The sequence below is a fragment of the Aotus nancymaae genome, unplaced genomic scaffold (genome assembly GCF_030222135.1).
Source record: "Aotus nancymaae isolate 86718 unplaced genomic scaffold, 86718_ANA_hifiasm-v0.15.2.pri h1tg000040l, whole genome shotgun sequence".
Taxonomy (NCBI): Eukaryota; Metazoa; Chordata; class Mammalia; order Primates; family Aotidae; genus Aotus; species Aotus nancymaae.
This window is the reverse complement of record NW_026988454.1, coordinates 75692838-75711450: the sequence shown is the minus strand read 5'-3', so window position 1 is coordinate 75711450 and position 18613 is coordinate 75692838.

The window sequence follows — 18613 nt, the reverse complement described above, 5'->3', positions numbered from 1 at the left end:
ACATGCAGTAGTATGTTCACAGACCCCTCCCTCTTGTTTTCACATTGGTCACAATGATGTCATTATGATTGTCAAAAATGGTGGTTCTGCTTGTTCCAGGCCAAGCTCGGTTCCAGGAAACTTGGCTGAGCCTGAGAACTCCAAACCAGCTTCACCTGGGGCACCACAAAGCAATCGGTTTCTGTGGTCCTGAGATGTTCCTAGGACACACTGGGGAGAAGGACACAGACTCTCCTATTCTCCACTTTCTACCTGACCTTGGAAAGTCTTTGAGAAAGTCCTCTATGAATTTAAGCGTTTGAAACCAAAGCCAGGGAGTGGTCCAGGGATGTTTTTAGTCAACTTTTGCTTTCAGCCCTAAAACACAGGGCACAAAAGGGCATTCTCTGACTGGGAAAGGGACAAATGCAATAAGAATTAACTTAAAAATGTCAGAGATTACCCAACCTACATGTGCTGATTTTTGCAAGAGAGATGCATATAATAATAATTAAAGGAATGATGAAAATGATAGCAGGAAGGAAAACCCAGCACCTGCCTGCTTTCCATAGGCCAGCCCACAACGACACAGAGAGATTTATAGGTGCTCTCTCATTTTCTCCCCATGGCCCCGTAAGGCAGGCACTATTGTCCTTACCTTATGGGTAAGGAAATTGTAGATTTGAAAGGTGAAGTAACTTGTTCAAGGTCCTACAGGTCCAATGTGGCAGCCTGGACTTGGCCAGTGTCCGGGGCCCTGATGTCAACCCTCTACTCATCTTTTGTGTCTCATAGGAACTGCTCTTGAGGCTTTCCACTAAGATAGACATCCATCTGTCAGCTCCAAAGCAACAGGAGCATGCTCTTTTTTACCACCAAAGTTCTTTTGGTGCAAATTTTCAGTAGATTGCACATCTCAGGAGGGTCTGTTAAAGGTGGTCAGAATCCAGCACTGAATTCGGAATAAAATTTATTTAAAGATTTGTTTACGTAGCTGATATTGAAACATGGGCTCTAGGTAGGTATGTTTCCCAACATGAAACCGAATATATTACCCTTGCTTTCATCTTCATGTCTACATGTTTTCCCAGTCTGCGGCAGGCTTTTAGCTTTGTGAGGATTTATGTAAGACATTTAACGTCAGGTTTAACATTAGATAACTTAGTTATAAATTTGTTTTCTAGGTAAAAACACTATGCATAATTTCATAATGTTTCTCTTTAGGCTAATGAATGAAAAAACAAACTGTAGCCTAAATCTACCAATGTCAGTAAAAACTAATTTACTATCCTTCTGCTTTGCCACCTCAAGTACTTTTTAAAGCTTTCACGTTATACTGAATTTAATATACATACATATAAATGTATATGCATGTATCTATACATATATATGCACATATATATTGGTATATATGTTTGCTTTTCTTGGCATGTTTCAATATATACATTATATTATAATATCATTATTAATTTCATTGCTACATTATCTAATAACTATGACTATTTAAGACCCACACTATTTTAATGTGTGTTAAGCACATTTTGATGAAATATACCGCACACCCTGAAAGTGGTCTTGTGTCCTGTTGTGGGATAGGCATCTATGACAGCTTGGAATCAGCTTGGGAATTTTGCCAGACCCTCTACCTGTAGACCAGCAAAAATCCCGACCAACTATCAGAACAGGCTTTCATTCACTCCCTCATCCTGGTGTGGATGGCAGCTGCAGGCCATCTGGAGCGGTCACTGCCATCGCGCTGGCTACAGCGGGGGAGGCATGGGCAGTGGCAGCAGAAGGGCTACAGAAGCAGCAATGGCGGTGGTTGGTCCCCTCTGCCCATATCCCTGAGGCAGCTGACTCTTGCACGGTGGGGCAGGATTTGCTCCCAGGCCCGGACCTTCAGCTGCTCTGGACCCTCAGCTGCTCTGGACCCTGACCTCATGTTGCTGCTCTCCCCACTGCCGCTTCAGTGAGAGTGCAGGAAGCAGGCAGAGCTGGGCCCAGGGTGGTGCTGTGCTCCATGGAGCTGGTGGGAGCCAGGGACAAGTGAGGGCCAGGGATAAGCGAGAGCCACCCCCCAGGAGCCCACTGCCCTGGAGGCCACTGCAATGGGGCCAGGCAGAGCTGCCTGTCAACGGGGGAGCAGCAAGGTCAGTCTGCACCTATGGGTGCCTGGGAAGGCCCTTCTTTCCCCTGCAGGCTCGGGAGTGTCTGCTCCAGCTGCCTGGCCTCTCCCCAGTCCTGGTGCCCTGTACAATCTTAGAGTGGGATTAGAGCTGAGCAGTCACTGTCACAGCGTGGCTGGGTGTGTGTAGGCTTGGTGCAGTGCTGACACGCCAACCCCATGCTGCCTTGGCTCCCTCCAGGCTTTGGGCATGAACGAGTGTGGAAGGAACCCAGGGGCCGTGTAAGGGTGGGATCCCACTGGCCTGTAGGTGCCCCTTGGTGTGTGCAGCCTGGGCACCATAGACAGTGGCAGGAGGCAGACAGGCTTGTGGGCAAAGGGGGTGGGTCCCTGGTGAGGCCCCACCTTCATGCCAGGGAGGGCCTGAAGGCTGGACGCTGGTCTGGCACTCCCACAGACTGGAGTGGGAACTTGTGGTGCCTTTTCCCGGCCAGCTCATGGGTGCCCGTGGACACATCGGTGTGCACTACCTCCCCTCCGAGTCCCATAAAACCTACAGCCAGGCTCACAGGAAGGAGAGCTGAGGAGACTATAGGACCACCAGCTGTAGAGAGGAGCTACCCTCTCTGCTGGGAGCTGAACATTTGTCGAGATACCCTGGCTACAGAGAGGAGCTGCCCACTGCAGGTATCCTCTGAGCTGTTCTGTTCAATAAAGCTCTTCATCTTGCTCACCCTCCACTTGTTTGCATACCTCCTTTTTCCTGGTAGCAGGACAAGAACTCAGGACCTGATGAATGGCATGGCAAAGCTAAAAGAGCTGTAATATAAACAGGGCTGAAACATGCCCCTTGCTCTCCACGTTGCAGGCAAAGAGGAGAGAGAGCTGTGGCTCTTAGGGAACTCCCTAAGCCAGGGCTGCGATGCCCTCTTTGGGGCCCTGTGGTTCCTGGCATCTCCAAACTTCTAAGTACCACTATATTCCCTGCTTCCAGCCTTTTGCCAGCTGGGGAAACTGCTTGCAGTGTGCCTGGTCCAGCCACAGCCTTGCAGAGAGCTAGTGTCTGTGATGGCATGTGGATCTGCCCAACTCGTGGCAGCAGCTGGTGCTTCTAACCCCCCTCACCACTCCATGCCTGGCTCACCCTTGGCAGGTGTGGAATCCAGGTCAGTAGCATGAGCCTAGCACAGTCTGCCAGGCTGAGTGGGTGGAATGAGCCCAGCAGGCCTGAGCAAAAGTCAGAAAAAAGTGCCAATGGCTATAAAAGTTTCTGGCCAGAAAAGCGACACCCCAGGGATCCTGTAACAGTGTGAGGGACTCACTAGGGGAACACTTCCCTCAATTGTGTTGTTGAAATGAGAGGGCAAAAGGAAGCCCTAGGATGGGGAAGATTCCCACCACTGGTCAGCAGCCTAAATCTTCTCTATTACAGAGTCAACTCTGATTGCCTTAGATTTTTGAGAAAATTCCTTTTGCCTCGTTAAACTGAGGATGGTTTGAAACAAGTTATTCCACATAGACTAAATCCCAAGTCTATACAGAGGAATCAGCTATGTTTGGAAAGCAGCCCTGTGGGCAGTGGGTTAGCTCATTACCTCTATGAAACTCTGGTTGTGCAGGATCAACCCCTAAAGATACATGAATGTGATGTTTTTGATGATGTTTAGCTCCTTGCTTTTGATCCAATGACCCATTTTAATAAGCAGAAATGGTATTAGGTTGGTGCAAAAGTAATTGTATCTTTTTCCATTGAAAGCAATTACTTTTGCACCAGCTTAATACCTAAAATGGTGTGATATTTGTCTAGCGTAATTTTGAAAATGACCCTTTTCCATGCTATTGAATTATAGCCCTCAAATGTCCTTGACGTTTAAATGCATTCCTATGGCTCTTAAACAGACTTTGTGTTTAGAAAATGTAAAGTATTTCTGCTGCTTCTGATAAAACTTTTCACAAGTCTTCTAAGCAGAAAGTCCTTCCAGTTTGGCGATCCACAGGAGGAATTTGCTTGAATTATTTCCTCCCCTGTTTCTTTTCCTAATAATTTGTAATACAAGTTCTAATACGAAATTAAAATTCTTTTATAATTTCATTATCTAGAAAGTGATTCTGCAGTCTGCTGAGGATCCGATGTTGAAGTACAGCACAGTGTACAAAATAATTCTTGTTTTAATACATTGCTATGGCTCTCAAAGGAGTCTGTGCTTGGCTCAGTTCATCATTAGTTTCTATATTACTCAGGTTTCCAAGTCTTTAATACAAAATGAAAATTAAACAATATTCATTTTGCCAGGGTATTTCATAGAGAAATTGGTTTTAAAAACCTTCTATTTTTCAATTAGAAAGGCTCTTGTTGTAACTACGTCTAGTTTCCTTCGTTGTTTAGAACCCAAACACTAGAAGCCAGAAAACCTTCAGAGAATGGACTCAGAGCCCCCGAGCCCCCATTGCAATACACACTGTTACTACTGATGGGCACTAGTTAAAACTTTATGAAACCACTAAGCACATTGCAGGAAACCAAAATCAAACAATACACACCCCCAGTGAGTTCTTCAGGAGATACAAAGAAACATTTTTAGCTTGTACGTAAATTTAAAAATGAGTATTTTTAACTAGAAGTAATTATGGTATTTTGGCTTATTTAGATTAGGGCATTTTTGTATTCAATTATCATAAAGCCACATGGCATGGTGAAAAGGCATGAACTTTGCAGCTTCAGAAAAGTTGGACCAAATTCTGTTCTGTATCTTACAGGAACAAACTAAATTAGCCACTTGAAGCCTCAGTTTGCTCCTTTGTAAATAAGAGATAATCATACTACTTCTTAGGGTTGTTATGAGTATGAGATAAAGTATAAATGAACATCTAGTGTGTAACTTGGCATAGAGCAGTCTCCTATTAAATTTTCCTTTCTTTTCCTTTTACCTATCAATTATTTAAAAATGGAACTGGGTAGAGAAGCATGAAAGTAGAGCCTCCTGAATTTTGCTGCTGAAAGTCAGGCTCAGATACATGGATCAGGCTTTATAAAATCTCACCAAGCCCCCAGCATTGATATTTCTATAGCATTAACAAAAGGGAAAAATGAGATTTTTTTTCTTCCTCTGGCCTATTATTTTTTGATTCTTTTTTTGTTCTCTCACTTACAGTGTATTTAAGTGGAAATCACTTCAAGCCCTTGGACCACCCTCCGAAAGCTTTGCTAAATCTCACATTTTTGGTTTCACTCCAGATACAGTACTGTGTCCCCTACCTTTGAAGTCTTTGAAGTGTCCACATTGTAGGCTGAACCTGTAGTGAAGCCCAAACTGGTGGTTTTGACTGCACAAACCCACGTAAAGCTGGGACAGGTGGATTTGAAGCCTGATATGAGAAGGGGTGGTGTTCGCTTCCCTTTCTTGACCCCCACCTCTCTCCACTCTTAGTCTCTTCAAACACTCCTGCTATAGTCACAGACATATCAAAGACCACTGTACTATGGCTGCAGTGACACTGAGGCTGGAAGTGACTGCTTTACCCGACCATATCTGTTCACTGCCTTAGGGAGTGAACTGAAGCGAGAAGTACATCATCAGGTGTTTTATCGGAGCTGATGACCTCATGTTTCTTTACCTGGGAGAGATTTGAATCAGAAGTAGAAGATGGCATGAGACCTTTGCAATGTGGACTATATATTGCAAATTATTATAAAATGTTACTGTTATAAATTATAAATATAAATGTTATTTATATTTTTACAGTTCTGCAATGTATATGGATATCTTCTGACATTATCATATCTTTTTCAGTTTAAAATAAATGCGAATGGTATCATACTATTTTTTAGTTCAGAAGTAAAAGGTTAGTGAAGTTAAGAGCTAGACTGCACTGGAATACTTCTTTGCCACTAACTAGCTATATCACCTCAGGTAAATCACTTATTCTTTCTGTGCCTCAGTTCCTTCCTCTATTAATGGGATTATAATAATATCAATCTCTCAGGTTTGCTACTGTTGTGACTTGTGCAGAATATTAAATATTAATATGAATATAATTAAATAGTACATAAATTAATATTTATAAGTCACTTAGAACAACACAAGGCTTTGTGTTATAGATACATTGTAAGCACTATGTATTTGCTCTTATTATTGTTAATACTATGTTTAACTGCTGTGTCATATATTATTGTCTAAATATGCCATAATATATTTATCTATTCTCCTACTGATGGGTATTTACTTTTTCCAATGAGAAGTATAAACAATAATGAAAATGAACATTTTTGCATGCAGTGCCTGAATATGATATGCAAAAATATCTGAAGATGAACACTCAGAAGAGGAATTCCTGGCTTACAGGGTATGAACACCAACAGATTTACTTGTTACTGCCAAATTGCTCTCCAAACAGTCAGACTAATTCACGCTCCTAATGTCAGTGCATGAGAATTTCCATTTCTCTATATCCTTGCCAACTGTAACATTTTTACCAATCTGGTGGGTGTGAAATGGGAATGAATGGCATCTCATTGTTTACATTTTATTATCAATTGGGCTGAGAGCCTTTTTCCTGTGTTTATTGGCCATTTGTGATTCCTCTTCAGTTTCCATCCATCTCTTGCCCGTTTTTTTTTGAGTTTTCTTTTCCTTATTGATTTGAAGGAGTTCTTTAAATATTTTTAGATACTAGTTATCTATTCATTATATTGATGTAACAGACTGTTCCATGTCTGTGACTTGCCTTTTAACTTTGATTATACTATCTTTTTGTGAAGAAATTTAAATTTTATAATTAGTTCAATGTATCAGTTGTTTCCTTTATAGGTTGAGATTTTTTGCAACTTGTCTAGAAAATTCTGCCCTAACCCAAGTTGGTAAAGGCATATGCCTACATTTTGGTTTTTATGCATAGATTTTAAGTTCAGTTGGAATTTGTTATTTATGGTGTAAAGCATGTTTCTATTTTTCCATATTGATAACTGATTATCTCAACAAAAGTTTTGAGTGGTCTATTTTAATTTTTTCATAGATTTATAATGCCTGTCCTAAAATGTAGCCGTATATGCTAAGAGTTCTTTCTGGGCTTCCTGTTCCATTTGATTAATCAATGTGTTATCTTGCATCAAGACTGTATTGCAAAATAGCTTTAAAATACATCTTAATATCTGTTACAGTTTTTTTTTTCACTTTCTTTTAAACTATTTTTGACATTTTGTTCTTTTGTGTCAAGTTCCATGAAAAACTCCTTTGGCATTGTAGGCTGAATACATTGGTGATATAGATGAATTTAGAGAAACTGATCTATTTTATATGCCTTCTAATCCACTAACATGACATAGTGTTCTATTTATTTAGGTCATATTTTATGTCCTTCATATTGTCTTCATATTTTATATTTTTATTCGTAAAAGTGTTGAGTCTTATTTCTTAGGGGAATTATGAAGAAGCTAAAGATTCTGCTTGCTATTTTAAATGGAAGGCTGTAGCTTTTTTTATTTACAATTTTTAATTTGTATATGTGGGTATATTTAAGTGCTATATTCTTTTAAAGTCATAATCATAACTTTGTAAGTCTCCTTCAATTTCCTCTGTAGGCAAGCAGTTTGTATCTTCATTCAGCCTTTATGTTTCCTGCTTTTCTTGTCTTATTGCATCATCTATAATATATAGTACAATGTTGAATGGAAACTATAACAGAAGGCTTTCCTGTCTTTATCTGATGTCAGTATTATGCAGTCATAGGCTGCTGATTGCCACAGGTTTAGTTTTATTTTTTTAAGCTCAGTAATTTTTGTTCTGGTAAAAAACACATAACACATACTTTTCTAAACCATCTTTAAGTATACTGCAGGTTTTTGACTGATGTTTTTGGTAAGGTTGAGAAAATTTCCTAGAATATCATTATATTTTCTAACAATTTTTAAATCATGAGTCTTGAATATTGTTAAACTCATTTTTGCATATGCAGAGCTAATCATTTAGTTTTTTCTATTTTAATTTGTCAGCATAATATTTTCCATTAATGGCTCATTTTTTATATAAACTATTTTTGCATTCCTGAGATAAATGAAACATGGGTATGGATGAAGAGGTAGGGGATGGGATATGTAAATGTCTCAAGAAGAGAAGTCCAAGAAGACAGGTCAGTAAGTATGAAGCTATTGAGTTAGCAAGGTGTTTGATATACTTGGAAGACGGCTGAGTAGCATGGTCTGATGAGAGTACTATTCCATCTAGGACGTCTCTGGTGACAAATTATCTAGGCTAGGAATTCAGTGCTTCTCAGGGCAGTGTGCTCCTTACACACCTCCCTTTATCTTCTATCCTAATTATTCTATTGATTCAGACCAGATATGTTACCCTCTTTTGCTCTTTGGAAGCAGAGCTAAACTCTGCATTCTCTCAATTCATAAAGCTATGTCTCTGTGGGCTGACTTCCTCCTATGACAAAAGTCTGTAATTCACTTCTAGACCTTTTGGCCAACTTTTAAACCTGACGTATATAGATAGTGGTGAGTGAACAAAAAGTATGCCTGAGCCACACTGAACTATTTCCTGGGTCTGTGCAGCTAAATACTATCTATTATAAGTGATTGGAAGAACATTAGAAAAATCTCCAAAATGTGATCCTATTGTGAAACACAGGAAGAGAAGATACCATTCTACTACAAGTGAGTTGAATTAATGGAGATAATATATTTTTCTGGACTTTGTTCAAAAGTAAGATGCCCTGGAAGTCTAAGCATAGTACACAAACTCCTTGTATACTTTGGATCTAAGGTTTAGTGCTAAAACTGGAAGGGAAAGAATTGGAAATACTGAGTGGGACACATGTAATACATTTTAAAAAGGCTAGAGGGGGAAAACACTACCACTGTCTAACCTATGTGTGGGGCCAAAGGCAGAATGATCTCTATATGCCTTTTGGGACAGATAAACCCATCCATCAAGCTGCATCTGGTGCACAGACTGAGGCCTTGACACCTATGTGCTGAAGGATTTATTGGCTTTGTTCAGGGACTCATAAACCTACTTCTTGGTTTTCCTCTGGCTCCTTGTCCATGCCGTACTTTGAGTCACTAAGCCTATTGGTTATGCTGGTCGGTGTTTCAATCCTCTCTTTTGTGAAGAAACAGTGCTACACTTTTTATGCCTTTGAGTATCTCACAGGCTTAGGCAATTCCTTAGCAAAGAAATCTTCATACTTGCCAACAGATGACACAATGACAAAGCAAGGGGATTATATTTTTCTCTTCTTACCTTTGCATTTTCTCTCCATTTTTACATTTTGCAGTAGCACAGGGTTTAGCCTGCTAGTTTGATGGGATTTTTTTTGCTTTTATGTTATTTGGAATTGGTGGCTGGCTGCGTGCTTATGAGCGTGGACATGTGGCCCAAACACTCTTCCATCACAGCTCTGTGGCCTCAGGTAGCTAACAGCTCAGACACATTCACCTTTGTCTTTTGACACCCTAGTGTTGCTCTGGCCTGAGACTCCCAATCATATACTTACATGGGCAGGTGGGGTAAATTATTTCTGTCTCAAAAGAACTGTTTGACTAAAAAAGCACTTATCTTGAGATTTCTTTAAATGTTAAACTCTCCAAATGTATCTCTAATTAATTCTATTTGTGAACATTCTATTTAGATATTCAGTAGATGTGGTGTGGTATGAATTGGCACATGTGCCTATTGCAAGTTAACAATACTAGATGTAAAACATATTTGAAATGAATTGTTATCATTTTGAAGCTGTTCAAATTGATGTAGTATTTTAAAATGATAAGCTGTCCTGTGCTGCATTGAAAATCCCTTGAAAGGTGTGTGGGGAATGTGCTATTGGAGGCAGAAAGGTGTCTGGTTTTAAAACAATAGTAACAATAGATACATATTTGAACTTTAATAATTCCAAGTATTTTTCTTATAATGTTTCTTGTAAGTCTCACATTAACCCTTTGAGTTATGTAGTATTTTTATCCCATAGAGAATCAGGATAGTTTAGTGAATAAAAGCTTGTGTCTTGGATCCAGACTGGGTTTTAAATCTGGGCTCTGTTACTTAACTAAATGTGGAGCTTGGGCAAATATACAACCTCTCTGTGTCTTGTATTTCTTATCAGTGAAATGGGTACTTACCTTTATTGATGATTAAATACATTAAAATGTCTAAAACTGGCATACAGATTATGTCTTACAGAGAGGGAAACATTTTCACAGATGCATAAACTGAGATACTGAGGCACAGAGTGGTTAAGTGACTTATCTGAGATTAACGTAAGTATAAAAGCTAGAATTTAACCCTGGAAGTCTCACCCAATGCAGATGTCTTTTCACCAGTACTCAAACAGGGAACTATTCCTTGTTACAGGAGGAGCCAACCTATATATTTTATTAAATGTATTGATTCTGTAAATGTGTAGGTGATATTACCCATTATTATTCTCTGAATGTACTAGAAATCGCAAAAATAAATTCTGGCTAAAGTTTATCTTTAGACAGAGTTAGCTTTGTTTGTAAATGCCAAATAATCTTATGTAACTTGTTTCTGTTCCTTTTTGGAAGAGAGAGCATCACTGCTTTGACAAGATCAATTAAACTAAGCAATGTATATGGACTTACCTTAAGGGTAACAAGGACTCCAAAGACCAAATGTGTAACTTGGAGTCCCTGCTCTCTACCAGCATTTTAAAGCCCCTGTCTTCCTTTCCTTCACTGCCTGGACTCTCTTGTATCAATGTCTCCAAGGCTCTCTGTCCTTAATTTTTTCCTGTCTCAGTATTTAATAATCTATACCTATATCATACTACAAATACCAAGGAAGACAAAGAGTGCTTATTTTTAAAAGTTATGATTATAAGTCAGCTAATAGTGAATATGTTGGACTGCAGAATTAAGAATTAAAATAATAATGGACTATGGAGTAAAGAAAGAAATTTAACAGGAGAGAAATATCATAAGTTAGTTTAATGGAGTATTTGGCTAGATTTTGCTTGATGGTAGTTCATATAATATTTATCATTTTGGGTAATACAAGTTCAAAATGAATCAACAGGCACACTTTTGCTTTAAGAATTTGTATACTTTTGGACAATGTGAACAGATGTAGGGTTCCCAGGTGGAGCAAAGTCAGACATCAGTTGTGCCAGCCATGCTCAATGCATACTGTGTTGCATTTTAGAAGGAGCTTTGAGAAACTAAAGATTTCAGGCGCTGATAATTAGTAGGTCATAAGAGTCATGATTTAAGGGTCTGAAGGATGGTTGTTTTGGTAAAGAACAAATGTAGCATGTGCTTCTGTTAATGTGTTTCCACAATGTCCCAGTTCACATGATTGGAAGGAGGCCCCTGACTGGATTGGCAAGCAATACATTTGTCTCCTAGGAGAGGCAGTTGGCTTTCTGCTGTTGTATGCAGTTTATTCAGTGTGGTGGCTGTGGGTCCACAGACTTAGTCAAAATCAGGAGAAAAAAATGAAATAATCACAGGAGACCTTGGCTTCAAATGGAGCAGAAGAAATGTTGGGATTACCAGGAAATATTTTTGTTGAGTGAAAGGATGTTCTGAATTTCATAATACAATAATCATTTTAATTAATTTAATTATAAGTACATTTTTATATCACATCACTTGGGATGATTTTCAAATTGCCTTATAATTAACTAGAGTGACTCAGTTCTTTCAAATAAGTTACTTTGGGAACGGCTGAGAATATGGTCCTAGACTACACACAACATAGGTGAGCAAGAAACAATTCTAGAAGCAATATAGGGTGAGTATGTATGTGCCTGTGTTTTTAAATGGTAGAGTTGGTTAGTGCTATGTTTTTTTAACAAATCAAAATTGATAGCATCACTTTAATGGCTGTGTTAATTTTCCATTTTACAAATGCATTGAAATTTTAAAAAACAAATCTCTAAATTGAGACATTTAGGTTTGTCAACCTTTTCCTATTATAAATAATATTTTTTCCGTATATGTCTGTACACATTCTTATACACATGTATAATTATTTCCTTAGTACAGGTTCTCAGAAGTAGAATTGCTGGCTAAATGGAATACATCATTTAAGGTATATTTCCAGATTAGTTTATCTCAACCCATATTTCTACTAGCATTTAGCAAGAGTACCATTTTCCCCAGAGTATCAATAGACTCTTAAATTTTTTCCAGTGGATAAGTGTAACATGTTGTTTCCTTATAGTTCTAATTATATTTACTTGTGAGAGTCAATATATTTTGTTAGGTTCATTAATTATTTCTATTTATTTTGGTGAATCACCTTTTCTTTTTATGTTGTTCTTTCAGTTTAGTTTAAAGAACACTGTAGCAGAAGACATTGGTGCTTCACCCACATGCCCTCAGATTTCTTTCCTATTTTTTTCAGACACTGGTTTTGATTATGTTCTTTCTCTCAACAAGAAGCATATTTATCTCTCTGCAGATGCGCTGCACAGAGGCTTCCAGAAGTAGCTTTGCTGTGTGCCTGAGTGGGTGGGCAGTGGTGTCCTCAACCAAGGGCTGACTGGCAGGGCATATGTATAAACACCGAAGCTCCCTCAGCCCGTGAGGGAGGAGATAGATTTGAAGTGTGACTTGCACTGTGTCCAGTGCATGTGCATGAATGATCTGAGGTTACCCTCTGCACGTATTTGCTTGATATTTTACCCTTGCCTGGCTTCCTTTCCTTTCTTGTCCTTCTGCCTCTGTTCTTGACATTTTTTCCTAGTTAATCCCTTTCACACAAATCCTTGTCTCAGGATCTGATTCTGTAAAATGAAACTTAGGGCCAGGTGAGGTGGCTTGCGCCTGTAATCCCAGCACTTTGAGAAGCCGAGGCGGGTGGATCACCTGAGGTCAGGAGTTCGAGACCAGCCTCGCCAATGTGGTGAAACCTCATCTCTACTAAAAATACAAAAAAGTTAGCCAGGTATAGTGGTGAACTCCTGTAATCCCAGCTACTTGGGAGGCTGAGGTGGGAGAATCACTTGAACCCAGGATAGGGAGGCTTCAGTGAGCCGAGATCATGCCACTGTACTCCAGTGTGGTGAAAAGAGTGTAACTCCATCTCAAAAAAACAAAACAAAACAAAAAACTTAGTATAAACACTTTCTTCATTAAGAATATTTTCTCTCTGTTGTTAAGGATTGGAAATATTTGCCATGCTTATTAATCTCATTTTTTTAAACTTTAAGTTCAGGGTGCAAGTGCAGGTTTGTTAGATAGGTAAACTTGTGTCATGGGGGTTTGTTGTACAGATTACTTCATCGCCAAGGTATTAAGCCTGGCAATCATTAGTTATTTTTCCTGATCCTCTCCTTCCTCCCCCTCCACCCTCTGAAAGGTCCCAGTGTGTGTTGATCCCCTCTATGTGTCCAGGTGTTCTCATCATTTAGCTTCCACTTATAAGTGCGAACATGCTGCATTTGGTTTTCTGGATTAGCTTGGTAAGGATAGTACATGGATGGAGCTGGAGGCCATTATCTTTAATCTCATTTTCTTTTGGAAGTGCTTTACCATATAGTTATTGCTGTATTATTTTGTCATATACTGAGGCAAATTAGGTTTTCCTCTTTTATGTACTTTACTTTTGCATATTTCTTAACAATTTATGTATAAAATTATATATAATTTTTTCTATTTTTATATAAATAGTTCATCTTTATTTAGTTTTCTATTTAAATTCTTAGATTGACTCTGCCTATGGTTTGTTGAGGTTCTTAAACAGTTTAGAGTTTTCATCAAATTTGAGACAGTTTCAATATTATTATTCTTAAAAATATTTTTCTACCTCTGTTTGCGACTTCAGTTGTATACTTTAGACTGCTTTGTACTGTCCCATAGAAACCTGATGCTGAGTTAAGTTTTTTAAGTCTTTTCTCTCCATTCATAGCTTCATTTTGAAGAATTTTCACTGCTGTGCTTTCAAGTTCATCGATTTGTAGTATCTAATCTGCTAATTATATCCAGTGTATTTTTTATGTCAGATGCTGTATTTTCCCTTTTTAAAACTTCCATTTGTGTTTTGTAATATCTTCTATTTAACTCCTCATGATATTCATATTTTTCTCTATCTTCTGTAGCTTTCAAAGTGTACATATGGTGGTTTTGACATCCTTGTCTGCTAGGTGTTATCTTCACTGTGATTTCTGTGTCTGTTTCTATTGATCGACTCTTTTTTTTTTCTGGTTTGGATCATATTTTCCTGCTTCTTGGCATGTCTGGTAACATGCAGAGTGTTATCATTCTTCGAATGGCAGACATCATGAGTTTTGATTGGATGCCATACATTGTGAGTCATATACTATTGGTTGTTGGATTTTATTACATGTGTTTAAATAATGATGTGTTTGTCCTGGTATGCAGGTATGTTTTATGTCCTCAATTAGATCTTTTTGAGACTTTATTTTAAGCATTGACAGGGCAAGTCCAGAGCAGCTTTAGTGTACTGCTAATTTAGCCCCATTACTAAGGTAATACTCTCTGAATGTTCTACCCAATGATGCATATCTTACCCGTCTAGTAGTTGAGCAAAACGATTCCCAACCCAGTGAAAGCTCTATGTATTAACTACTCCTTTCTGGTGGTTTCTTCCCTGTCCTCAGATAGCTTTTCTCCTACATGTGCAGAGCAGAGCTCAGTCAGTCTTAGAGTAACCCTTGTGCATACTGGCAGCATTCTGAATGTGGACAGCCTCCTTCTCTCTGCTACTTTGCCCTACACATTTTAGCTGCCTTGGTCTTTCCAAACTGTAGTCTCTGTCTCCTCAACTAAGTGGGACAACTGAAATCTGTTGGGGTTTCTCTTCTCTGCTCTGTGGCCTGAAAATTCTTTAGGCAGGAAGCCTGTGCAATGGAAAGGCTCACCTTATTTGTTTCCCTTCTCTCAGGTACCACAGTCCTGTCTTCTCTCTAGTTTAGTATATGAAACCATTGTTTCATAGACGTTGTCCAGTTTTCTAGTTGTTTAATGTGGCAAGATGAGTATGGTCCCTGTTACTCCATCCTTGCTGGAATCAGAAATCTTTGGTGGTATCATTTGACATCCTTTTCTTCCTTAGTTCTTCATCATCATTTTGACTGTAAACTGAGCAGATAAATGAAAGGTCAGTAGTTAGTGAGGAGTCAGTCCAAGACAGTAAAGAAGATAGGTGGAAAGGAAAAGATAGTTTTAAAAAAGGGCGGCAGAGGGACTTCCATAACTGTAACTGTTCTTGGAATTAGATATCTCTGTGCCTCTTAAATTTCTGTGTTCCATTAGCCTACCAGCTGTGCTTATTAAAGATCTCCAGGTAATAGCCATCAACCTTGTGAGAAGTAGGAACTTCCATATCCCTTGGGACTTCTTTAAGCAATATTTGAATCTCACAAATAGCCACTTGTGCCATTCTCTCAGCATTCAGCTAACGAGAATTTTTTGTCTACTCTAAACACTTCATTTTCTGCCTCTCTTCACAGGTAAGAAAAGTTACACATTGAAGAACTGGCTAATGATTCAGTTCCACACCACTGAACTATCTCAGAGGAAACTTAAAATGCTGCAAAATCATGATTACTTATCCAAAGTGTATATGGGGTTTTACAAATACATTTTTAGTGCCTGGGTGGATCTGTCGATATGATCATTACTTTAATCTCTTTCCTTGACTCAATAAAAAACCCACTGGCATGTTCTATGTTACATATATAGCTACCCTGTATGGAAATTTTAAGGAATAATAGTGTGGCTTGGCTGGCAGGGTGTCTCACGCCTGTGATCCCAGCACTTTGTGAGGCCGAGCTGGGTGGATTACCTGAGGTTAGGAGTTTGAGACCAACCTGGCCAACCTGGTGAAACCTTGTCTCTACTAAAATTATAAAAATTAGCTGGGTGTGGTGGTGGTCACTTGTAATCTCAGCTACTTTGGAGGCCAAGGCAGGAGAATCACTTGAACCTGGGAGGCAGAGGTTGCAGTGAGCTGAGATCACACCATTGCACTCCAGTCTGGGCAACAGAGCAAGACTCTATCTCATAAAAAAAATAAAAAAAAGAAAAGGCGAATAGTGTGGCTTTTAGGATTGACTTACTAGAGAAAATAAATAAACATAAGATAATATTTTCATCTAAGTTTAAAAAATATTTTCATGTGAAGTAAATCATATATTATAGAAAAATATATACACCAAAAATCCATAGTTTAATAAGTAATAGAAGAGAATCTGTAAGGTTCCATGACCTAGGTCAAGAAATATAATGCTGCCAAGACCTGAAATGTCTCCTATGAATTCCTTCATTATTGTAACTCTCTCTCTCCTCTAAAGGGAATGGCTACTCTGAATTGTGTAATAATCATTTCTGTGCTTTTCTTTGTATTTTACCACCTACGTATGCATGCCTGAACAATATAGTATATTTTTATATATTTCTGAACTTTATTAAATTAAATCATAGTCTGAATTCTACTGTCTTCCTCTTTTACTCAATATCATATTTGTAAGATCCATTGATATTGTATATAGACAGTTTATTCCTAAGAGGAGATCCTAATACGGTATTCCAGAATGCCATATTCATCTATCCACTCTACTGCTAGTATATATTTAGGGATATTCAATTTGGGTCTCCTAAGAACAACGTTAAAATGAGCATATTGGGGCATATGTCCACAATGTTTTCTCTAGGGTAGATACCTAGGAATCAGTTGGCATAAAGTATTATCTCATTGTAGTTGTTTGAATGTGTAATTCCCAGGCTACCAGGGAAGTCAAGCTCCTTTTATATGTTTATTGACCATTTAGTGCTTTTCTTTTTTGGGCATGCCCTTTTGATTATTTTGTCCAATTTTAAATTGTGTATATGTGTGTGCATGTATTTGGAATATACATCCTTGTATGTATTGTAAATATTTTCTTCCACTCTGTGATTTGCCTTTTTGCTCTCTTTGTGGTGTTTTTGATGAGCAGAAGTTCTTAGTTTACTGGAGTTAAATATACTAGTCTTGGCCATTATTATCAGGGCTTTTGTGATTTACTTAGGGAATTTTTACTACTCTGAAGTCATATAGATATTCTCCTCTATTATCAAACTAAAGCTTAGTAGACTTGCCTTTAATTCCTAGATATTTATTCCACCTAGAACTGATTTGTGTGTATGGTTTGAAATCGTGGTTTAATTTTTGCCCATATGGACGTCAAATTGTCCCAATAGTATTTGTTTATTTTTATTTTAAGACACAGTCTCGCTCTGTTGCTCAGATCTTGGCTCACTGCAACCTCTGCCTTCCAGATTGAAGCAGGTCTCATGCCTCGGCTTCCCAAGTAGCTGAGATAACAGGTGTGCGCCATCATGCCCAGCTAACTTCTGTATTTTTAGTAGAGGTAGGGTTTTGCCATGTTGTCCAGGCTGATCTCGAACTCCTGGCCTCAAGTCATCTGCCTGTCTCAGCCTCCAAAGTGCTGGGATTATAGGCAAGAGCCACCATGCCCTACAGATATCTGTTTAAAACAAAGTCTGATCCATTCTCACTGATTGGCATTAACACTTCTGTTCTCAAGCAAATGTCCATACATTTGTAGTCTGTTTCTGGGCTTTCTTTCTTTCAATTTAAAAAATTTTTATTTTTAAATTTTTGTGGGTAGGTGCATATATATATGGGGTACATGAGATACTTTCATACAGGCATGCAATAAATAATAATCACATCATGGAAAATGAGATATATAGCCCCTCAAGCATTTATCTTTGTGCTACAAACAATCCAATTGCTTTTAATTATTTAAAAAAATATAATTAGATTATTATTGACTATAGTCACTTTTTGTGCTATCAAATACTAGGTCTTATTTATTATTTCTAACAATATATATAGTAACCTATATAGAGTTATGTATCTCTATATATAGTTATTTCATTTTCCATGATGTGATTATTTATTGCATGTCGGTATGAAAGTATCTCATGTACCCCATAAATATATGTACCTACTATGTACCCACAAAAATTTAAAAATAAAAAGATTTTAAATTGAAAAAATATATAAAAAATATATATGTTTTGTACCCATTAACCATCCCCATTTCTCCAACCCCTACGACCCTTCCCAGTCTCTGGTAACCATCCTTCTCCTCTCTGTCTCCATGAGTTCAATTGTTTTGATTTTTAGTACCCACAAATAAGTGAGAATATGAGAAATTTGTCTTTCTGTGCCTGAGTTATTTACTTATTTCACTTAACATAATGACCTCGAGTTCCATACTTGTCTTTTTTTTTTTTTTTTGACTTCTGAACTTTTTATTGGCCTCCTGCTCCCCAAAGGGTCCCCTGCTTCTGCTGGCTTAATGTCTCAGAACTTTGGTGTTTTTGGTCTCAGATACCACTTTGCCATCCATTATCCGGCTGGTGGTGGTCTTTTGTATGGTTTGCATGGAGTTGCTGCTGTCCAGGGCATCACCAAGACTGAAGTACTCACCATCTTCCAGCAGGTGGCGGTAGGTGGCGATCTCAGCCTCCAGCTTGACCTTGATGTTTGGCAGGGCCTTATATCCCTAGGC